The following is a 25,324-nucleotide window of genomic DNA, read 5'->3' as shown; positions in this document are numbered from 1 at the left end:
GTACAATTTAACTACAGAAAGCAAAAAGTGTTCAAATATATTTTTAGATTTTCATTTTCTATTAGAAGACTGAGCGTCATTCGCCATAACGCTCCTTGTGAGGTACGTCAGGCAGACCGCACTTGGCAATAAACAAAGCTTCACTCCTTACACGCGATAAGCTGGAGAAAAACTGATGCTGTGAGGAGGGCCAAGGACACTATTGAGTAAGGTAGACGGAAGATGGCGACACTAGCTTGAACGAAAGGCGGTAATCTGAAAATTCCAGAACCTCAAGCGGTCTGTGAGACCGCACCTCACAAGTTAAGGGGTAGGGGCCCTTGTAACAACTATACTCAAAATATTGTAGTATGATCATAAATAATCGTGCATTCGTGTAAATACACGCACACATCCCGCCTCCTCCCACACACATACCTCTTTTGTTAAAATAAAACGTTTGTATCTTTTATTCTCACCTGTAAAAAGGTGCCGGTACGGCGTAGCGTTGCGTAACAGCTGCAAGTAACTATCAAAATCGTTATTATTATTATTTTAGTTCCATAGTTATCAACTCAAAATCTCACCACGGATTGCGTGTTCGAGTCCTACCGACTCGGTGGTCGAGTTTCGATCTTGCCACCGAAGTACCAGGGTTCGAATCAAATCCTTGGCATGAGTATATTCTTTCTTTGATTGATTGATTGACTTGGTTTATTTTACTTCCCATTTCTGTCACTTTTTGCCTAATCGCGAAGATGAGGATGAGTGATGATATGATGAAATTGATGAAGAAACGCCCACAAAGAACTCCCATACCCAGGCCGGGATTCGCTTGTCGCTAGCGTGTCACTCGGACTTTGCAGTTTTCTCAATAGCGTGCATGTTGCCTCGGTTTGGTGGAAGCGCATGTGAAGTGAATGTTTTTATTAGAGATTGGAGCTGCTAGTGCCGCTTGTCGCTTTGATCTGAAAGGTTCTTTGGAGACTAGATGGGCCCGTGTCGCTCGTCTCTTGCCACTTGGGTGTGAAATCCTCGTGTCGCATCTCTTCGGTCTAAAAGCTACGCAAACCTTCTAATTTCTTCGAACCTTCAGGTGGTGCTTGTGGTTCTATGTTAATCCTCCAGAGGGAGTTATTGCGGGGATACAAAAGCCAATTTGCTCTGCTCACCAGTGTCTCCTGTTTGTGCTTGTAGTGAAGCAAGGTTTGTTCGTTCTATCTGTGCGATAAGAATCAGACATGGACTTGCTGTGCAGAAGTGAGTGTTCGAGATATATGGAGGTAGACAGAATGGACAATATGGAAACATTTATTATGAGAGAGTAAGTTCTTACCCTAATAGAATACATTAGTCAAGGCGTCAAGTTGGAATCGATGTTAGCCGAAAGGTAAGTACCAATATCTTGCTTCCATTTTCTTGATTTCGTATTGCGTGGCTGTCAAACGGGCTTCTGAGTTCATTGTTTCCTCGCTGTCCATAATCACATCCATTGCACACCGATATATTTTCACAGGTTTGGAAATGTCAGAAAGGAAGAGGGTCTGTAATGGTAGTACCACTCAGAACTACTTGAGTGGGAATTTGGCGATTTTATCAAAAATGAGAATTTAGTCCAATAGCAATGCAGTAGATATTCAGGAATTAAGCACGTACTTCATTTTGTCATGGAAAAACAAGTTACATAATCGCACCCCATAGTCATGTGTACATTGAAGTTGAACAGGTGTCTTCTTATAATTGTGAATCCCACGAGCGTCAAATATCGACTTTACTGAATGCAGAAATTTTAGGTTATCATCACCTTAATAATAAATAAGATTATTGTCAGTTTGCAAAAACATGCACCTAAAAATGTTCTTACTCACTTCACTCGCAATGTGGCCATTTCTGTGAGTCACACATGAATAATTATTGAACACTATTTGTTAATGATGGTGCAATTTGCAAAGCGCCTAGTGATCGGCGTGTATTTTGAAAATTGTAAATGGTAGTGTTAACGTCGTCGCCTTGTAATCAAGGGTCCCAGGTGGATACCCGGTGGAGGCACATTGCACATTGCACGGTGGTTCGTATCGGTCCATTTCAGATTAGCCTATTTACCAGGTGCCAGGCGATGTGTTGAATTTTTAAAAAAATATGATTATAAATAATATAATAATATAATAATAATATAATGTGATGATTATAAAATATGATGTGTGTCCAAGAGGATACACAAATTTATTTATTTATTTATTTGTCTCTTATTTATTTGTGGCGGAGATTAAGGCTCATGCCTTTTCTTACACTCAACCACATACAAAAAGTTCATAATATAAAATATATTATTCATAAATTGATTCATATATAAACATTGAAAATAACGATCACACATATACCTTTCATGTCAAACCAACCGCATTTCATTACAATCAGCATGTGAGAGGACCAAAGCTTGTACTACAAGTCGCTCTTGAATGAGAGGCGGAAGATTTTTTTTTTTTTTTGTATAATAGATGTACAGAGGCATAGCTTTCTTACCTGATAGTACAAAATGACGAAGTTATTTTATTCTATTTTATTACATTTTAAACTAATAGGTCCTACATTATTATTGAGCATATATGTAATTACTAATTTTCTTTTTTAGTGAATTTCAACTTGTTCATGTAAATTATGTATTACTTCTATCAAAATTTTCTTATCCTGACATTTATTTGATTCGCCCAGAACTACAGAAACTTAAAATAAGACCAAGTTTGTTCCTACTTGCTTGTTACACTTCCAGAAGCTAGACCTGCGAATGAAACAAATTGCCTTCTCTCTATAACTGAGAGAATTTCGCATTTCTGTTCGTCCTATTTTTGCATGCAGATAGTTTCCTTATCCCGGATTCTAATGCTCTCTACAGAATATTGATATCCAGCCCACTTTTCAAAAAGCTTTCATTCCTTTCCTTTACATGCATCCAATTCCCCCGCTGCCATCCATCCCCATTCCACTTTCCAAGACATCTCGCACTCTCCCTCCTGCCCATTTCTTTTCTTTTTTTTTTTTCGTGGGTCGACTGAATAAATCTCTAAGAGAATCGGTGAAGAGCGTTTCTCAAAGTAATGTACAAACTAATGAGGGCCATGGTATGAAATAAAACTGAGGATGGAGAACATGTTGTTGCTGCTCAATGTTACTTTATATTGCCAATCAATAATGGTTGCCTTAATAAATTAGCAAATACACTAAACACCACCAAAAAAGATTGATTGAATTAGTTTATTTTACGTTGCTTTTCTGCAACGAATAAAGAAGATGATGATGACTGACGATATGATGAAATTGATGAAGGAACACTCACAAATAACACCCATGCTCAGGCCAGGATTCGAATCCGAGACCCCTGGTGTTGTAGCACCCTACGCTATAACCACTGACCATAAAAGAGAGAAATCTGATGGACTAAGTATCCTTATATGCTTCCTTATCACAGAAGTCTGCAATTTATATTGCATGTTCTACGGGGAAGAAAGGGTATCCCCGATGGCGCAGTGGTAGTCTTCGCCTTGTAATCAAGGGGTCCCGGGTTCGATTCCCGGTGGTGTCACATAGTGGCTCGAATCCCACTTTAAACTGTAGGTCCAGTCCCGATTACCCTTACTATGAATAAACTGGAGTTAGAACACCAACTCAATCAATCAATTCTAAGGGGAAGGGGGTGCCGGGTTCGATTCCCGACCTGGACGTTGGTGTTCTTTGCGGGAGTGTCCCTTTATCAGTTTCATCATATCATCACTCATCCTCATTTGCGCGATTAGCTAAAAGTAGCAGAAATGCGATAAACCAAATCAATCATTCAGTACATATATATTTCTTGGAAGAAAGGTTGCGGTATTATTCTACTTCGTTCATTGTTGTATTCATCACCCCTTTCTTTCTCTCTCACATCTCTATTTCTCTCTCTATCTCTCTCTCCCTCTGTCTGTGTCGCTTCCCTATTTCCTTCTGCCTCCTGTCTCGCCATTCTCTATTCTTTCTATCTCTTTTTCGGTTACTCTCTTTCTCTCCATCGCCTCTTTCTCTCTCTGCGTGCATCGGGCGTGTGTGTTGTGTCGCTTCTTAATTTTTCTTTCCCTGTTTCTTAATTGTTTTCCCTTTGTCTCTCTCTCTCTCTCTCTCTCTCTCTCTTATTTTCTCTTCCTTTCTCTTATTCTCTACCGCTTCTTTCATTTCTCTTTGTTCTATTTCTGCTTCTTTAAAGCACTTACGGATGCAACTTTTTGATTTTGATACCTCCTTGGAATTTTTTTTGCCTGTACTATCAAAATATTGTGATATGTTCATAAATGTTCGTACATGTAGTTACATACAAGCGTTTATTTTATTTAAATAAAATGTTATTGCTCACCTAAAAGAAGGTGCCTGTACGGCGTAACGTAGCGTACTGCCAGAACAAAAGCACTGTGTACGCGTGTGGATGTGTTCATTTATGTATAATGTTCATATTACCATCTCTTCTAATATTTAAAATTTTCCGCTATCAAAATCTTCACAACTCTGATGTGGAGATAAACTGAATGTGCCGAAGCAGTTTCCTACCACCTTACCAGTTGTGAGCAGTAACTAATCTGACCTGAACATACATTTCAAATCACGGAACCTTCGCCGGGAATCGAACGTGACACTCGATAAGATTAAACATTAGACTGCCCAGTTTTAGATGTGAACATATGAAGTGAAACACCTGTTTCCTGTTGATTTTCTCTCTCTGTGTAAAGCAGTGTTCAAAACGATAGAACCTCAAAAGGAAGGATAGCCAGTTTCTGTCCGGTCAAAAGGTTTATTGTGCACAACGTTTTCCAGTGATGTCCAGCTGAGAAGTAAGGATTCACAGCTAAGAATGTTCTGCTGATAATATCTAAAATCGACACTAAGCGGAAGATTTTCAATCGCCATACCGTTTTGAAAGTGTGAACGGCTTGATAAGAGCAGCAGCCCACGAGAACAACAGCGACAGTTCAACAGCTGCTTTGGGACCACAACAAAAGTCTTTTGGGATTGGTCGGACTCCCAACTGGCTACACGCTTCTATGTCTACAATGTCTTCAACCAGCCAAACTTTCCTTCTTAACCCCTAATACTTTGACACCTGCGGTAAGAGGAGGAGTCAGGTACAAGGTGTTTACCAAACAATGGACGTTTTTCCTTGTCCCAGCAGGGGTTCAAAGGAAATGCGCCTTTAACAGATTTCACTCTGTCCATCACAACGCCTCGTTTAGCCTTCAAACACCTTGATCCTTTCTGTCACAGCGAAACGGATTGTACAGAAAACAGTAGGTTACTGCTGGCACACCAAGGGGTACGACGGCGTGTTCATAATACAAATTGGTACGCAAAAGAAGCGTGCAATAATTAAGTCCAGCACCGTGAAGGATAATATACTTGTAGTAAAATATACACCTGAACAGAAATTCCTAATTTTCATTATGTTCTCTAATTGAGATAAATTACCTTATGACAAGAATGTTCACAATAGCTCAGTATTAGCAACAAGTCTGAATCTAATGAACATGTTACTTACCCTGTAAATTATGTTGCTCGTACCGAAGCTAATTTGATCGTGGGCCATGCTTTGTTAGTACCAATAGACACAAAGTAGATATCTACAGCCAACAGCAAAAATAATTGTGGACGAATTGTTCATAAATCTCTTGTCAACAACGTGAGGGTAATGAATTGAATTAAACATAACCATTAACAGAGAAAAATGTCTGCTTAGCATCTGAACAATTCCATAAATAAATGAATAAATAAAGAACAACGAAAATAGCGATGGATTTTTTTTTCTACTGTTACTTTAGCCCGCCGATTGTATAACAAATCACCAAGAGTTTTATGAAGTGTAGTATCCACACTATGCATTGACCAGACCTGGATCATAAACTATCCAGTTCCCATGAAATAGTAGATCCGGATACTCGATCCCCCCCCCAAAACAAATCCCATTTCAGGTACTTGTTTACATGTATTGAGGACGTGAATGAACCATTCACAGTGTTTATGGAACATTTGCAATTTTATATCGAATCGGTAGAATGTTTTATGTAGGTACATTATCGGTATCTGTTACAATTTCATATCTGTCCATTCCAAGTGCATTTTCATATTGCTGTACAGTTTCATTCGTGAGAAATAAACATGAGGTGGTAAGTTGCAATTGGAAATGTGTTTGGAATACCCAGAAAAGAAACCTGAACTATATCAGTTGTGGGCAGTGGCGTCTCGTCCCTTGGGGCTTCCGGGGCTTAGCCCCTAAAGAAAAACGGACGTATGCACATAATTATCAATCACCATAACGCATAACTATCACACAGTCTTTTAAAAGGCGATTTTTACGCACGTAAATTCATCGTCTGTTGCAATGGATACGACAGCGCTCCTAGCGGCATTGATGTCAATTATCGTTTTCCGGGGCAAGTCGCAAAGGAAGGCGTGGCCTACACCCACCTACGCTACAGTGAAGGTCACATGCTAGCAGAGAGAGGAGGGAAGAGTGCAATGGATTTGAGTGCTGATTCCGTTGCGTCGCGTTCGATCTCGCGTGTTGTTCTGTAGTGTTTTGGTGGCTTTCATTCGCTATGTTTGAGTGAGTTTGGCAGGGTTGATGTTCGAACATAAATTGATGAAGGACATAGGCTGTCAATTACAAGACACAATGAATTTGTCCGAAAAAATAGGCATATATTAAATAGAATTATCGATTGCTTAAAATTCTGTGGTCGACATGAACTTGCTCTACGAGGACATAATGAAAGAGAACAATATTTAAACAGAGGCATCTTCCCAGATTTATTATCCCTTCATAGAAGAGGGAAAACTAAAGAGGGAACTTCGTGTTCTTTATTGTAGTGAAGAGTTGAAAAACATAAACTCTATCAGTAGATTGCATTCATTTTTTTTATTTAAAATTATTTAGAGGGTACCTTTTCAGAAACAGTAAAAATGACAAACATAGTTTTAATAACTCCAGTGGCAACAGCTGAATCTGAACGATGTTTCAGCACATTGAAGCGTATTAAAACCTGCTTAAGAAATGCAATGGGACAAGACAGACCAAATGCCTTGGCACTTGCTTACAATAGAGATAGAATACATTTCAAACATAGAGGGCTTCATCGAAAAAGTAATAACAAAATTTGCTGAGCAGAAGAACAGGAGTCAACATTCGTAGAAAGGTATGTTTCACAACAATACCTGTTTCTTTTGTAATCATGTGAATTGTCATTATATTTTAAATTCTTCAAAAAAATAAGTCCAGTTTTGTAGTTTAGAAGAAGATAAATACCCGTTTTTTTTTGTAATTCATGTAATTTGTCATTACATTTTAAATTCTCTCAAAAAAGAAAGTCCAGTTTTGTAGTCTAGAAGAAAAAAATACCTATTTTTTGTAATTCATGTGAATTGTCATTATATTTTAAATTCTTTAAAAAATAAGACCCGGCCAAATTTGAGGCCACGAGACGCCACTGGTTGTGGGCATTTGAGTTTTTAGACAAAAGGTGTTTCCAAACTTACCTAGCTTCTGGTTTATTTTTCTGTTTCGTTCACGTTCATTTGTTTGTCCCGTTCGATAATTTCTTGGTCTTGTTGCCGAAGACTCACAGTGGATGAAGCCCTGATGGTCACAATACAGAAGTAATAGAAGTCTCAACTTCACCTGAACTGTGCAATCATGGTAAAGCCTTGCATTGATCCACAATAATGATGCGTCATGAAATTCCTCCCATTTATTCCTGCACAGAAGAAGAGGGTACCTACTGTAAGCTTTCCAGGATCAAACGATAAGCGATCGTGAGTGACGTGCTGTGAATTTGAATGAAATTGCCTAGTGGTTTAGATGCTTCCGTGTGGGAAGGCTAGCTCAACAGCTGTACTTCTGTAAGCGTAGGTAATTTGAAACGTGAATCAGGAACCAACCATTATTCTTCAAAAGCGATGAATTCGTGCTTATCATCTTCCGCTATCAATGACCATTGTTTGCACACTTGAGGCTAAACCGAAGAGTGTCACAAGTTAAGAAAAGCAGCATTTCCGCAACTCGTGCTCCGTCCAAAAGAGACGTAATAATCTTGTAATTATCATCCTTTGAGGCCTTCGGTCCCAACACATCTCGACTGATTTTTATCATTAATGGTTTACTTATAATAAGGTTGGCTGCACCCTTGTTTCCAAGGAGCCACTATTTGCTAAGGTCAACTTCGGCTCACGTGCTTAGTCGTGCCAAATAGGATGCATTTAACACTAACGGTGTGTACCTGACCGTTATTCGTATGCAGCGTTCACGTTAGAAGCCTCTAGGGAAATCTTGCAATAGCTTCCAATGGTTCGGACAATGTTTACAATCTCTTACACAACGTGGCAAAGGTTTCAACACTTGCGTGTTGCCATTTTATTTATTGATTGGTTGAGCTCATACGGAGGGGAAGTGCCTCAAAGAATGTTGTCCATATGTGTTATCGTATCGTTGGGAGAAGCGTAAACTATTCAACCATTCAAACGATTATGTCGGATTAATCGATGAGGTTCAGAATTAGCATGGACTGTTCTTGCATTACACGCAGTGGCGTGCTCTGGATTTCTTGGATTTTTCTGTTATTGTTAATCTGTATGTTCACAGTAAGACATAAATATGTAGAAAGTGGGAAGGGAAATCAAATTACTTTTATTCCTCGGCATAAAAAAATATTATCGTCTCTCATTATGTGCAAAAGGTATTTTCAATACGTCCTGAAAGTGTTCTAAACATATTTTTCAATTCTTCAAAACGTGTCCTAAGTGTGAAAAGTTGATTGATTGATTTCGGTTATTACACTTCGCTTTTCTGCCACTTTTGGATAATCGCGAAGATGGAGATGAGTGATGATATGATGAAATTGATGAATGGACACTCACAAACAACCATATCTAGGCCGGGAATAGAACCCGGAACCCCTGCCGTAGTAGTGCGAGGTGCTAACCACTCTTTTTTTCTTAAAAGGAATACTGCAGTATACCCCGTCTTTCACACATTTCTCAAACTTTCACACATGTCAATTTTTACTGTATTCTCGTTTTTACTCATTTCGAACAAACACAAACATTCAAGTCGAAGCTAGGATTCGAACCCGGGATCCCTGGCTGTGCTAATCACTCCGCCACGGAGGCCGACAAGTGAGAAAAGTGTACTAAAAGTCATCAAAAGTAGTTTCGTGAGGAAACTTATACATTGGAAATGCCAACAAATTGGGAACACTCTTTATCACACTTTTGGAAAAGTTTTGGGTACACTTCAAGTATGCATTTAATACACTTTTTGAGCACTTCCAAACGTTGATAATGTGTACCAAATTTAATCAAAAATAGCTACCAGAAAGTGTTTTTTTTTTTTCGTGTAGCGTCCAGTCCTCATTTTCCCGATGCAGGTAAGAAGGTCGAAACATGTGAAATAAAATTAATAACGTACAAGATTTTGATCGTATGGTTTATTTTTTAATCGAAATTTATAATAATAATACATTGTGTTAAGTGGGCCATGGTTCGGTTCGTACGGCATTTGACTAAATAATCGGGAAAGTTTGGTTCACCAGACCAAACTTTCGAACAAGAGGGAACGTTCAAACTTTCTGCACTCCAAAAATTTGGTGGTTTTTTTTCCTTTTTTTTCCAGATAACAAAGAAATCCGTGGCGGAGTGGTAAGTACAGCGCGCTACGACATCATGATCACAGGTTCAAATCCTGGCCTAGGCGTCGGTGTTCTTTGTGTCTCTTCATCAATTTCATCATATCATCGCTCATCTTCATCTTCGCCATTAGCCAAAAGTTGCAAGAAAGCGAAGTAAAATAAACCAAATCAAAGACGTTTGGTTTCCGTGAATTCACCCCCTATCGGCTATTGCAAGTAATGGAATAGAATTCCTATGATCAGATATGAATTTTGGGAAATTTGTTCCACCGTTAACTCTGGCACTATTTCTCCATTCCTCGTTATTTTACGTAATCTTTCTACACTAAGTTAATCGCGACGGTGAAAATGAATCACGAGTTGATGAAATTGATGATGGGACAAACACAATATGTCACCCAAATCCAAGGTTCAACGTGCGACCTCTAGCTTCGTAGCGTATTACGCTAACCACTTCACCAGGGAGACAAACTCAACACGTAATTGTATAGTATAGTCCGTAGGTTATTTGTCTTCGTTCCTTTTCTTTCTATGTATTCTTCTTTCCAGTTTCTTATACCAGGTGGTTATAATTAAAGTGACGGTGTTCAGAGTGGTACAGCACGGGCTGTAATGAGAGTAGCAGTCTGAAACTTCGTAGATATGATAATGAAGCAATGCGCTCGCGAATTATGCAAAAAAAAAAAAAAAGTTCCAATTCTCGCCACCAGGGTAAAAAATGGCGCTGTAAGCAGTCAAAACGTGGAATTTTCCGTAACTCTGACGTCAAAGTCGGTGACATTGCCTAACCATTGTGTGAGCTCCCTGGTTGTTGTTGGTGACGCTTGTTGCTTTTTTTTTCCTTTAGTGATGTGAATGTTCGCCGAACATTAAAAGTTTGATTTTTCCCGTGTAAAAAGCAATGGCTATTGCGAAGAAAGACCGTGCACTGCTAGTGAAATTGTTTTACCAGAATGGGAGCAATAGTAACGCTGCACTGCGGAAATATCGCCAACAGAAAGGGCTGAGAAGAGGGCCCATGTCAATTAATGGGCTGAAGAAGATGATGAAGAAATTCGAGGAAACAGGTGAATTGGATGTTGCACCAGGGAGAGGAAGGCGGCCCATCCCCGTGGAAGTTGTGGACGAAGTTGCTGTAGCTGTATCTGACCGTGCAGCACATGCCTCAACTTCTGCAACCAGTGCTAGAGCTGTGGCACGTGAATTGTCACTCCCCTGGCCAACAGTTCGCAAGGTTTTGCGGTGCATTTTACACTGGTATCCCTACAAGATTCAAATTGTGCACCAATTGAAACCCCAAGATATTCCACAACGCCGTGAGTTTGCCCATCGGTTTTTGGCACGCATGGAAGTGGATGACATGTGGCCGGGGAATATTCTGTGGACTGACGAAGCGCATTTTACTCTGGTCGGTACAGTGAATACTCAGAACTGTCGCATATGGGGTTCCACTCGTCCACATGTTGTGCAGGAACAACCATTGCACTCAGTTTACGTGACTGCATGGTGTGGGTTCATTAGCTCCTTCATTCTTGGTCCGTTTTTCTTTGAGGAGATGACACCTCGAGGGCCTGTTAGGTGTACAGTGACATCTGCACGTTATAGGGACCTCCTTGTGCAACACGTGATTCCAGCTTTGCAAGAACGGAACTGTGAACACACCACCATTTTCATGCAAGATGGGGCAACACCACATGTCGCTCGCCACGTGAAAGATTTGCTGCGAGAAACCTTCACTAATGACCGCATCATCTCTAGGCAGTTTCCAGATGATTGGCCTTCCAGATCCCCCGACCTTAATCCATGTGACTTCTGGCTGTGGGGATATTTAAAAGATCGTGTCTATCAGGGACATGTCCGGTCTCTGCCTGATCTGAAGGCTAGCATACAACGACATGTCGCTCAGATTTCACCAGACATGCTGCGAGCAACCGTCGACCATGCCGTGTTACGAATGCAGCATGTTGCTGAATTGGGAGGCCATATTGAACAGTTCTTGTAACCATAGTTCCTAATAAACATGCCAGAGCCATTGTTCTCATGTGTTTGATCTTTCCTGCCTTTTTCCTGTAACTATACCACGTTTTGACTGCTTACAGCGCCATTTTTTACCCTGGTGGCGAGAATTGGAACTTTTTTTTTTTTTTTGCATAATTCGCGAGCGCATTGCTTCATTAGCATATCTACGAAGTTTCAGACTGCTACTCTCATTACAGCCCGTGCTGTACCACTCTGAACACCGTCACTTTAATTATAACCACCTTGTACTATTGGATATCGACCAAATTTCCAGTTTGTGGTTAGTTTAAAGGTTGTATTTGCTCGAAGATTTTATCTGGACAGACGTTTATTTGGGAAGGAGTCAGGATCGCAGAGAGAGGGGCAGAGGGGACACCGAACAGGACGTCGAGGAATAATGAATATGATAGAGAGAGGTAATTAGAAATATAAACTTAAAAAAACTATTTTTAATGTAGCCTACATATTTCAGAAAGGCATTTGTTTCACAAATATCATGTCCCCTATAAAGGCATCAATTACATTTGTTAAAACAGTAGACCATGTTAGTGAGATTGAGATGTCACAACAAATATTTGGTTTCCAACAAACTATGTGTAAAGTTGGGTAAGGTAGCTACTCAAAAATGTAATGCGCTGTAGTTACATTGTCATACTATTAAAAAAGAAACATTTAACTGTTTATACATCTGTTCTCTGCAGAACGTGTTTTCCCAGTGTAACTTCCAATGCACGAGTTTAAAACAACAATGTTTCGTCCTGGTAAATATTGTGTGATTTTTTATCAGGCGTCAAAACCACTTGAAGTATCATATCCCTTATTTGCTTGTGTGTTCTTTCAACTAAAAAGGGAGGACTTTAGATATGTGAAAAATACAGCACTAACAAGCGAGCAATTAAGTCCTGTTTAATTTTTGTAGTAAATCAACAAAAACTTTGAGCATAAGTATGGTAGTCTGAAAGCCAGTGTTGAAAGGAGTGGTAAATAGCTACCTGAATGTTGTGCGCTGTGCCTGTATTAAGATTATATTGTCTAACGTAGCCACTCTGTAATCAAGGGTTCCCGGGTTCGATATCTGGCGGAGACACACAGTGGTTCGGATCCCTCTTTAATATGTAGGTCCAGTCCCGATTAGCCTTAATGCGCATAAAGTGGACATTTAACCAAAACTCAGAATACTATTGGCTTCGAAGTGCATGACGGTAACCGCTAAACCACACAGCCTTACACTGTTGCACATGGCCAATAAACATTTAATTTCCACCCTTTTTCATCCACCTTGTTCTTGCCCATATTGTGAAAATTGAAGAAGGAAAAGAAGAAACGAAATTGAGGAAGGAAGACTAGAAGATAAGAATGAATTGAAGAAGATGATTTAAGAAGGAAAGAAAGAAGATAAGAATGAACTGATGAAGATGATTGAAGATGGAAGAAACGAAACTAAAGTATCTTTATAAAGCTTAAGGATGTATTCAGAAATGATAAGGAGGAAATGGTAACGGGAATGAAAGTAGACAGAGAATCAATCCTTGATATAGACGATAGAGGATGAGAGGAAAGATGATAAAAATGAAATTATCAAGGTAATAGAAGACAGAAGGCAAGAAAATAAGATATGTGCTGAAAAATAGAGGCCGGAGAGAAGGTAGGGTAGGAGAATGTGATTAATCTCTGCCGTATGAATTAATTTGGAATTCATTTTATATAAGGGTGTATCTAGCACTCTCCTAAGCTGGCAGGCTAACGAAGCACAGACAAGCGAAAGTAAAGTACTCCTGGTTTTCCTCTGTTAAGTACGCCATTTCTGGATTTTATTACTCAAGTCTAAAAGCTTGCAAGTTTTATTATACTTTACGTGTCGTCATTATGCGGATTTTAATATCCTGTGAGGCGATATTTCCTTTCTTTTTCATGTAGGATAGTGTTTGACACTGCTTGTGTGTACAGCATGTATCTTCTTGTTTTAAGCTGATTTTATAGTAATCATTTATTTTATCTTAAATGTTTTACAGATTAACGAAGTTACTTGCGTTATACAGGGCAAATTTGACCCCTAAAACAATTGTTGATTATAATTGTTAACCTGTAAGAATCGGTTATCTTCTAGGTATGTGATAGCCTAATATAACTGAAATAATTTTGTGAAGCCCGTTTTAGGCATTTTGGTGTTACATCTAAAATTTCAAATAGAATTGACTGAATGTGAGCCACCTTTGGGAATCTAACCACAGGTACTTCTGAATTATAAGGTGACTAGCGTGGATGTGTAAGTATTTCGTCTATTCGTTAATTGTAAGCTTGTTGCGAATTATAATGGGAAATCCTTAATATCATTCATAAAAATAATACTAATTTCCTTTGAACGCAACATCTGCACTTCTTTCTCCAATTCCTGGTGTAAGTAAAGAGAAAGAATCAATATGATGTAAGCTAGTAGCTGTAATGCATATGGAACAGATAGAAATAAATATACGTTTGTGCATTGCAAGAAGTGTAGCTCATAACAGCGCGACGAGTTTAATTTCACGAGCTCGAGATTGATTGGCTGATTTGGTTTTAAGTCAACTTTATGCACCGTAAGGCTAATTGAGACTGGACCTACAGTTTAAAGTGGGATCCGAACCACTATGTGCCTCCACCGAGTATCGAATCTGGACGCCTTCATTACAAGTCGACGAAGGTACTCGAGATGGGAGTGACTAAACTTTTGCTTTGGCGTCTTGCGCTATACAATTGATATTCAACCTACAGCAATTTCAGAAGCCTCCGACGCAGAGCTTTGTTATAGTGTTACAGCATGCAGTGGCGCCATTATAATAATAATAATAATTATTATTATTATTATATTTGTAATCGTGATTTGTGGAGAATTGCTTAACGAAGTCAGTAAATAACACATGCAAAAAAATAAGTAGGAATGCATTGTTGGTGTAGTACATTAGTAGTATACACATGGGAGGATTTATGAGATTTGTAACTGAAGTGTTCAAATTCTTCTCGATTGGTTTGGTTTATTTTACTTCGCTTTTCTTCCACTTTTGGCTAGTCGCGAAGATGAGGATGAGTGATGATGTGATGAAATTGATGAAGGGACTCTCACGAAGCCCAGGAATCAAAACCGGGACCACTGGCATCTTAGCGCTAACCACTCCGTGGCGGAGATCGGTTCAAATTCTTCTCAAAGTGTTTTCTCTAACCAAGAAACTTCTATCGCGAGGGTACCCTATAAGATTCTCTTTCAACCATGGAAATGTTATATTAAAAATCTTTAGTGATTCAACGTTCGGTTCGCCGTAAAATGCAGAAGGAATTGTCATGATTGATTTAGTTTATTTTACCATGCTTTTCTGCCACTTTTGGTAATCGCGCAGATGAGGATGAGTGATGATATGATAAAATTAATGGACACTCGCACCCATGCCCAGGTCGGTAAATGAACCCGGGACCACTGGCGTCGTATAGCGCGCAGTGCTAACCACTCTTCCACGGAGATCGGCTCTCCATCCAAGAAGATTATTTCACGAGCGTGCCCTGTAAAATTCTCTTTCAACCACGGAAATGTTATTTTAAAAATCTTTAGTGATTCAACGTTCGGTTCGCCGTAAAATGCAGAAGGAATTCATTAAAAAAGGCACCGGGCATGAAATGGGGAAGTGGAGCGGAGGAGAGAGACAAGATGTGCTCGTCGATCACTCGGACTGCCGAGCGAGGAAATGTCCCTTCCATGCTTCCTTTTCCACATGCACAAAGCAGTGATGGACGATGCTTCACTTGTGATTTCCATGGTGTAACGCGCTGCCCCGCCAATGTCCGGCGGAACCATCTAACCTTCTGCCAGATCGTGAGGATTTTCCACCTCGCTACATGACGACATTAGTCCGTAAATGAAAGATGAAAAGTGACATCTCTCATTAGCCAGTAATGGGAAGTGTCTGATCCAGGCAGCATCCTCGGTGTTCGTCCATATTGGCCCGCGAAGGGAAAACAAGGGGAGAAAAGATCACAACAAGAGGGATGGAATCACCCTTCTCAGTCAACCCTTTCTTTATGCAAACACTACATCCGCTCTGTAATGAATGTGGAGATCTTGCGAACAACAGAGACAAACAGTGCACGTTCAACTTTAAAAGAAATGTGTAAATGGGAGTACAGAGAGGACAAAAGTCGTCAAGTATTCTAGCGTTATATTATGCAAACTTATCATTTCCAGTAACCAATTACATCTAAAATCTGTCCGAAGTTACGTATAGATATCCATAATACATCATAGATTAGATGCACTTTTCTACATTCAAAATTGTATTTAAATGGACCGCTTGCTTCATGATTTTGTAAAGGATTTTATTAGTTTTTGGAAAATAAGTAACTTAATAAATGTAATTAGTTTATTAAGTAACTAATTTAGTACATAACGCAATTTAATAAACTCGTGTGTAAAATCAAAACAAAAGTTGCCTAGGAAACGCCATTACTAGCGTCACATTTACTGAGAAAGTAACAGTTACTGTTACAGTTATCTACTTACTTATCAAAGTAGCTAGTTACAGTTAGAATTCCTAAAAAGTAATTGTTACATATAACTGCGTTCAAAAGTAACTTGTTGCTTCCAAGCACTGCGATATAATCTCCTATGATCATCTCTGTTTATAATAATTTTCCCCCTGCGTTCTTAATTGCAAACTGGATTCTGATTTTGCCTTTTTCAACAGTTCTTGTCAATTAATTGTAAACTGAATTGATTTTGCCTTTTTCAACAGTTCTTGTCAATTAATTGTAAACTGAATTCTGATTTTGCCCTTTTTCAACAGTTCTTGTCAATTAATTGTAAACTGAATTCTGATTTTGTCCTTTTTCAACAGTTCTTGTCAATTAATTGTAAACTGAATTGATTTTGCCTTTTTCAACAGTCCTTGTCAATTAATTGTAAACTGAATTCTGATTTTGCTTGTTTTCAACAGTTCTTGTCAATTAATTGAAAACTGCATTCTGATTTTGCTCTTTTTCAACAGTTCTTGTCAATTAATTGTAAACTGAATTGATTTTATCTTTTTCAACAGTCCTTGTCAATTAATTGTAAACTGAATTCTGATTTTGCTTTTTTCAACAGTTCTTGTCAATTAATTGAAAACTGCATTCTGATTTTGCTCTTTTTCAACAGTTCTTGTCAATTAATTGTAAACTGAATTGATTTTGCCTTTTTCAACAGTCCTTGTCAATTAATTGTAAACTGAATTCTGATTTTGTCCTTTTTCAACAGTTCTTGTCAATTAATTGTAAACTGAATTGATTTTGCCTTTTTCAACAGTCCTTGTCAATTAATTGTAAACTGAATTCTGATTTTGCTTTTTTTCAACAGTTCTTGTCAATTAATTGAAAACTGCATTCTGATTTTGCTCTTTTTCAACAGTTCTTGTCAATTAATTGAAAACTGAATTGATTTTGCCTTTTTCAACAGTCCTTGTCAATTAATTGTAAACTGAATTCTGATTTTGCTTTTTTTCAACAGTTCTTGTCAATTAATTGAAAACTGCATTCTGATTTTGCTCTTTTTCAACAGTTCTTGTCAATTAATTGTAAACTGAATTGATTTTGCCTTTTTCAACAGTCCTTGTCAATTAATTGTAAACTGAATTCTGATTTTGTCCTTTTTCAACAGTTCTTGTCAATTAATTGTAAACTGAATTGATTTTGCCTTTTTCAACAGTCCTTGTCAATTAATTGTAAACTGAATTCTGATTTTGCTTTTTTTCAACAGTTCTTGTCAATTAATTGAAAACTGCATTCTGATTTTGCTCTTTTTCAACAGTTCTTGTCAATTAATTGTAAACTGAATTGATTTTGCCTTTTTCAACAGTCCTTGTCAATTAATTGTAAACTGAATTCTGATTTTGTCCTTTTTCAACAGTTCTTGTCAATTAATTGTAAACTGAATTGATTTTGCCTTTTTCAACAGTCCTTGTCAATTTGCTAACGATTGTTGTTGCGATTAATGTTTCAATGTGACATCTTAAATTGCCTTAACATTTTATCTCCGTTGGAAACACTTAAAATTCTAGAGTACAAACATGAACAATTTCCATTTGATTCGGCTGTCCTCGTGGTATGCAAGTTTCATTCTATGCTAACGCTTAAGTTAGCAACTTGCTTCCTGTTGTCTTTGCTGTAATGGCTGCCTCTGCCAGCATTCATTTACAACACGGTGTAAACGTGGCCACGGCGGTTTGAAACAAAGGCTTCGGACTTGGTGAGTCGCGTTTTCCTATTTACCACTCCTTCTGAGGAAGACAGAACGCCCAGAGGCACTAGAGAAATGGGGGTTGTGGAGGGGGTGAAAGGTGGTACCTTCCCTTTCTGCCCATTCTGAATTCTCACACACCTCCAACCCATCTTGTAATCTCACCAGAAGATACTGTTGGCATTTGTCACCTTAGCTGAAAATGACAGTAGGTTACACAAGGAAAAATTCAAAACGAAGATGCTTTCAGAGGAGGAATGGTTGAGGAAAGGGGTAAAACGGCCCCTTGCAGGTTAAACCAAACAGGCCCTCAGAACGACAACCAGTCTATTGAATGGTTTGTTTTGAAAGCTCATGTAACTTCCCGTTTTCCCTACAAACTACTCAAGAGGTACAAGGAATTCTGGGAGCATTGTTAATGACGGTAATTATTTATCAAGTGGCTGAGAACAACTGAGCCTGGGGTCCGGAGGCCCTCTTGTTTGACGTTGAATAGCGACTTCGGAGGAGAGAGAGGAGATGTTATAAAAACTTACCCCGAGAAGCAGGAAGCATGGTGCTCTTGCTGGGCATTGACAACAAAAAGCCCTGCTCGGACAACCACTGTGAAATTAATACCCTTTCACTTACATGTGAGCGTACATATACATATACATCATCCTTCTTCGCTGTAAAAAGAAAGGCAGGCATGATGTTAGCTCGAAAATGGTTCAAAAGAAATGTTCATCTCAGCGAAGTACATACTTGATCTCAGCATTTTCCGAACTTCTTTCTGATGTACCCGAAGTGTGCTTCTTCTAGTAGAAAAAAGAAAGCAATCAAATAATTTCATGCTTGTTCATGCCTAATTTGTATGAAAAAATATCCGAATGATCAGCATAACAGTGTTCATATTTCCAAATGTGTTAATCAAAGCGTAGTCTTAATATTATTATGAAGTGCAAACCGTTGCTAGTACACATTCTTTCCATTCCTGCAGCTCGGATTAAGAAATTGTTTCATTGGATATGATATTAGAATTTGTTCTTTCTTTAGAACGTGGATTCCTGTGCTACAGTAAGAAACCAAATACAAGTTCAATGTGGGAAAAGTAATAGAGAGAAATCTAACGTCACTGAAAGTGTATCATTATAAATCTAACAGCTCTTACTATTAATCACTAATACAGTAAATTTCTCGCAGTTATAAAATGGATCACAAATACAAAATAAAGTTCAAAGGATATACGCACGTACAGTAAATGACAAAGGTAATGGTGGACAAACTGTCCATCAACATGTTCATTTACACCCTTTTATTCAATGTAAGGTTCAAGAATTACAGTAGAAAAACCAATAAGCAGAAGATAACCTTTGCTCAAGTATGAACATAATCCAATTTCTTAACAAACAATAATAATAATAAGATGAAGATGAAACCAGAACAAAAATGTCCGTGGCCAATTTGACTTTTGTTAACTTTGCTGCCGATTGTAGAAGTTACATGGCTAGAAACGTTTGTAAAGGCTATGAGCCTTTCTTGGTACTAATCGTATTTTCGTCAAAAGGAAAGAGAGCATCTGACTCGATAACAAAAATCATTATTAAATGAAGTTGCTATCTCAATCTTACAAATCCTCTTGGCGCACCGCTATGTAAATCATGCGGTCTACCATTATTAGTAGAAAGGAGCACCAAATTCTGTTCTTGCCCCGGGCGCTGAAATCTCTAGCTATGACTCTGATATTAATTACCACTAAAGTACCCATCATTAACACTAAAAATACCCATTCATTGGGAAAAGATATTGTATTATCACATGTCCCAGAGAAGAAATAATCACTAAGTTGCCACCAAAATTAATCTAGCACTACACCTAATTAGTCCAGAAACTAATAACTTGTGCATTTGTCAAAATTGTGAGTTTAGTCTCCGGGGTAAATAGAGTGATAGGCTCACATATTGGTGCTGCATAACATCAATTTCGCTCAATGCCAGGAGAGTTATTTTATGCTACAACTGTGTGTTTTAAACAATACTCTGGCTTTGTCAGTAAACAGTAAACTGCTTCTGCAGAGTTTCCAGGAAACTACATTTCTCCTCCACGTTCAGCTCAACAATTTTATCACACGGGCAATAAATTATTGACTTAGGGTTCGATAATATCCAAGATGATGTGGGTGCCACATCTACGTCAACATAGTCTTGCTTAGAGTATACAGAAGAGAATATGGTGAGACGTGAGGCCAGGGTGAAATTAGAAGTTATATTTAAAACTGCGAACAAGATGGAAACAATAAAGATGTCTCTTAGTGAAAGAGCAACAATGTTCCCCCATATATGTTACTCGTTAGTGTTTTTATAGTCAGGAGACTCTCATGGTCCGTTGATAGGCTACCACTCTTTACATTAGCGTTACCCCAGCGTCGATATCTCCATTCGCTCTTCAAACGTTATTTACCATGCGACGTTCAGCTGATCTATAAACTCGAATCTTTCCGACGTTCTTGTTCCGTTAACATACTTCCAAACGTGTGGCCTCGTGTGCTATCGCCGTTTCTGCAACGCGATGAATTCCAAGCATCCGGCAGGTCCCCGAGAGTCAAATGGGCCATTGAAGGAAGGCGCTCTGTTTTAGACATGAAACATTGGCTGGTATTTCATCTTCTGCTGATGAGGAAAAGCCGTGTGGGAGACATAGTCGAGAAACTCTGAGACGTCGGGGACTAAAAGATTGGCCGGAACCGAAAGGAACAAAGAGAAACTTGACAACGTGATGTAGGATTCCAGGCTTTGGTTTCAGCTGAGCCGTGAAAATGCTCCAAGTGGTTGACCATATTCGCTCGACTGATGGCAAATGCTCTCTTCTTCTCCGACGGCGCTCGTGCATTTTCTGTCGTTAAGAAAAAGGTGAAGATATTTACAGTGTCGTGACATTAAGATTAACAACAGACAGCAGGAATGACTTCCACTCGGTTACTTCACGACAGGGCATTTTTACCTTAGGCCGTATACAGAAGGCCGATGCGTAGAACTGTTATGTTTCTCTCAATGCAATGAAGGCCACAGTCAAAGTAAGCTTCAGTTATAGTCGTGACGTGTTTCACTGTTAGAAGGTATGTTTATTCGGATATTTTGAGTTTAAAAAGTATTCGTACAAATAGATTTTTCTATTCAAAATTATTTTCTAGCAGCAATTTCACCAACAATGTCAAAGAACACTGTAATAGATTTACTAGTACAAAATTTTTACTACACACACACACCCATATATATATATATATCGTCAAAATATTGTACGAGTCAAATCATGATATTTCCTTCTATTGCAGTGTTATTTGACACTGTTGTTGATTTTGCTGCTAGAAAATTATTTTAAAAGCGAGTGCTTTTGAAACTCAAACAGGTCTTTGTAAAGAAATTAATTCAACGAATAGCGTTGCAACGTAAAACTAATAATAAAACACCCAAGAGAGTTTGAAGAGGTTATTTTTGTGTTTCACAATTGCAACTCTTGCATAGTTTGTTTATTTATTTATTTATTTGTTTGTATCTTATTTATTTGTGGCGGAGATTAAGGCTCATGCCTTTTCATACACTCAACCAAATACAAAATTTCATAATATAGAACATATTCATAAATTGATTCATATATAAATATTGAAAATAACTATCACACATATACATTTCATGTCAAACCAACAGCGGTAAAAATATGTAATTCAAAGAAATACATAAAACATATATATATACATGTACACACACTCATACATAGGTTTATATACATAACAGGCCACTACAAATATTTATTAAACATGTACTAATTTGACAAAAAAAATCACTCCATGAAACTTTCTCTTAATCTTCTTTTGAAGATTCCTATGGAAATTGATTTTCTCATTTCATGTGAAAGCGCATTCCAGTCCCTAACCACTGATACAGTAAAAGAGTTACTAAAAATTCAGTTTTGTGGTTTTTAATTGTCAGAAGATTGGAACTTTGGGATCTTGTGTATGATATCTCTGGATTTCCTAAGGGAAGCAATCTGTCTGTGAGATATAAAGGACTTCCTGTATGAAGTAACTTATATAGCAACACTAGTTTCCTGTACCTCCGTCTTTCTTTCATTTTAATTCAGCCTAATTTATTATAATATTCAGTTAAGGTTAAGGTTAAATATATATCTTATGCATGAGTTCTGAATTTTTTGAATTCTCATTGCCAGCATTTCATTACAATCAGCATATACACTATCGCAATAGTCAAGATGTGAGAGGACCGAAGCTTGTATGTACAAGTCGTTCTTTAATAACAGGCGGAAGAATTTTTTTTTATTTGTATAATAGATGTAAGGAGGCATAGGCTTTCTTACATATATTATTAATGTGTTCAGACCAGGTAAGGTTTGTATCTATAATCACCCCTAGATTATTGACAGATTTAAAAAATGGTATGCATGCACCGTTTAGTTGTACAGTTGGCATATTAGCCGAATTTATACGTGCTAAAACCAGACGTGATCCAATTAGTATGCATTTTGATTTATTGGAATTTATATATAACCCATGACGGGTAGCCCAATTATTAATATTTGACAGTTCCATGTTCATCAGCTCAATTCCACGTGATAAATTCGACAATGAACTTGATATGTTACACTGAAAATCATCACCATACATATGATGTGTAAGATTTCTTATGGTTCTTGTTATATCGTTTACATACATTGAAAATAACAATGGACCCAATACACTACCCTGAGGAACACCAGAGTGTAAAGATTTCCAGTCAGATTTTCCAAACGATGATGCAACGCATTGACTTCTACCAGATAAGTACGATTTAACCCAATCAACTGCACCCACAGAAAAATTAAAGTAGTATCCAAGTTTACTCAAAAGTATATCATGATCCACAGTCTGAAAGGCTTTACTAAAATCCAGTAACACTAATATAGTTATTTGGTGGTTATCTATTGCTTCACGGATATCATCTGTGACATTTACGAGGGCTGTACAAGTACTATGGTTAGTTCTCAAGCCTGATTGGAAAGAATTTAACATATTATTTATTATAAGATGTTTGTTTATTTGGCTATGGACAACATACTCTAGGGTTTTCGATAAAGCAGGCAGAATACTAATTGGTCTATAATCCGAAGCATTAACCGGAGATGGTATTTTAGGAAGTGCTCGCACATATGCTAATTTCCATTATGATGGGAAAATCCCAGAGGTGAGCAAAAAGTTGATAATGTCAGTGACATATTCAAGTATGACTGGAATATTTTTTTTTGACCATAGTAATAGAAATGTCATCGGTTCCTTGTGTGTTCCTTTTTACTTTATTGATTGCAACTTCTACCTCATTCCTTCTGGACCACACATAAGAGACTCTTGGACCAGAATGTGATACTGGCGAGGAATTTATATCTTCAATTGTATTTGTTTTAGTTGCATGGCAAAATATCGGTAATGTACTAAAGTGATCGTTAAGTTGATTTTCTGAAATATCAAGATTCGTGTTATCTGATTGTTTCCGGTTTACTCCGAACACATTCAACCTCTTCCACAATTATGTGGACCCTAAGAAGTATACTGTAAGAAATGAAGAAATCACATTAGTCATTTTCATGTCCACGGTAAACTAATTATGTGCATTTACTTACTCAGATGTATAAACTTCACAATTACCGTAAATTGCACTCGCAAAGGAACATGGAAAAATATATCTTATTTTGTTACTCTGCATGAGACGAAAGTAAATATTCTCATTTCAAACATGTTGAGCAGACAGATATTTGCTAAGGCTGGCCACTACAACGAGTCCAGTTTTAACAGTCCATAAACAAGAATTCTACATGACAGATTATTCCAAAAGAAACAGCAGGAGCGATGGTTACATTTGGGCGGCGCGGTTTCACAAGATGAAAGAAGAATAACTAAGAGGTAAAAAAAAAGTGTTTCATTGGTAACCAAACAGAAACAGTTGAACACCCACAATGCGGCTACCTGGATCTCCATAATGGGGAAAAGAAATAACAACGCCCAACTTACCATTAGATAGATAAACACTATATATGCACAACATACTGATAATAAAAAAGTATATTGCCATTGAAAAACCAAGACGGTGTCTCTGTCATTAATGTGGTGCAGAGTAAAGAAAAAAAAGTAGGAGGGAAGTAAATAATATTTTAAATCCTACATCTTCAACTGATCTAAAAATAATTGAAGAAGGGGGGTAAATGTAACCATACCTACTTCAAATAGAGAGAACGAAACCATGGCAACTGTAAACACATCTAGCAGGCATTCTTCAGGCTGAGTACAACACAGAATTAATTGCACATGGTTCAGAAGCGTTGACGAGGCTGGTCTGCAAACGTGGTACTGCATAATGAAACCAAGCTTGTGATGTAGAGAAGAAGAACAGAATGTACGTTAGTAGATATTTTTTTAAAATCATTTTTTAATCTGTTGTTATCAGAAATATTGAACTTACGGTGCAAGACATCAGGTTAAATCAGAAAGAGGGTCTTGAAATACAGGCGACATAGTAAAGGTTCTCATTTCTTTATTCTTACATTAAATCCTGGAACTAGAATATGGGGTTGATGATTTCTTTTCGGTAGTTTATATGTAAAGACTCAAATTTGCTAATTTGATTTAAATATTGAATCTATAAAAACAGTACCATTTGTGTAGAAAAAAAATAATGAACGTACTCTAAAATGCATTGATAATAAGTGAAGAATAAAAATAAATCCTTGTAGTCCAATAGTTTACAGTTAAGTGTCAGAGACAATATGTGGGGGGGGGGGGGAGAGGGCGAATTATTCATTGTATATTTTTTGTAATTTTTAATATTTTGTTATAGTTATAGTTATTATTCTCAATAGTAATAATGTGCATTTATCTTCCTCAAAATCAGACTGGATTATTTTTAATACATTCCCTGTTTACACCTACTAGATCAAGAAGCACATAGTGTTCACAACACAAGCCCTTATCTGAGTTGTGCCACTTATTTTTGTTACGTTTGTAAATCTCAATGTGACAACATGTGTCAAAACATCATTTTGAACACTACTGTACTACCTACTTTACTCACCAGCGACTCCCGATTAGCATAATATACAAGTATACACTAGTAGTGAAGACACAACCCCAATAATCTTGAGTTTGTAGTGAAACTTGAGAACTGAGTTTTGCATGGTTGGTTTAGTAGAAAGTTATCAAACATTCAAGAATGTGCCCTAGCGACTTCACAAGTCTCGCGAAACTATTCTAAGAGCTCTAAAAGCCGCGCTGTTGGAGTCCATATTTAATAGGTGGATAGCTTGTGGCAAACTTGCGGCAAGCAACGTCGAGAATATGTGGATCCAAGGACGTCCAGGGGTCCGGATCCTCCCCCGA

General features: G+C 37.9%; 1 protein-coding gene across 1 annotated transcript in view; it reads left to right on the top strand.

Moving 5' to 3' along the window:
* The first annotated feature begins 1,186 nt into the window (after positions 1-1,186).
* Positions 1,187-25,324, top strand: part of PlexB (plexin B) — a 498,951-nt gene continuing 474,813 nt past the window's right edge. The window contains exon 1 of the mRNA XM_083117847.1: positions 1,187-1,369. The gene's annotated coding sequence lies outside the window, so the exon portion shown is untranslated. The remainder of the gene's footprint in view (positions 1,370-25,324) is intronic.

This window comes from Lepisma saccharinum, chromosome 2 (assembly GCF_977018435.1).
Source record: "Lepisma saccharinum chromosome 2, izLepSacc3.1, whole genome shotgun sequence".
Taxonomy (NCBI): Eukaryota; Metazoa; Arthropoda; class Insecta; order Zygentoma; family Lepismatidae; genus Lepisma; species Lepisma saccharinum.
This window is presented reverse-complemented; position numbering and strand designations above follow the sequence as displayed.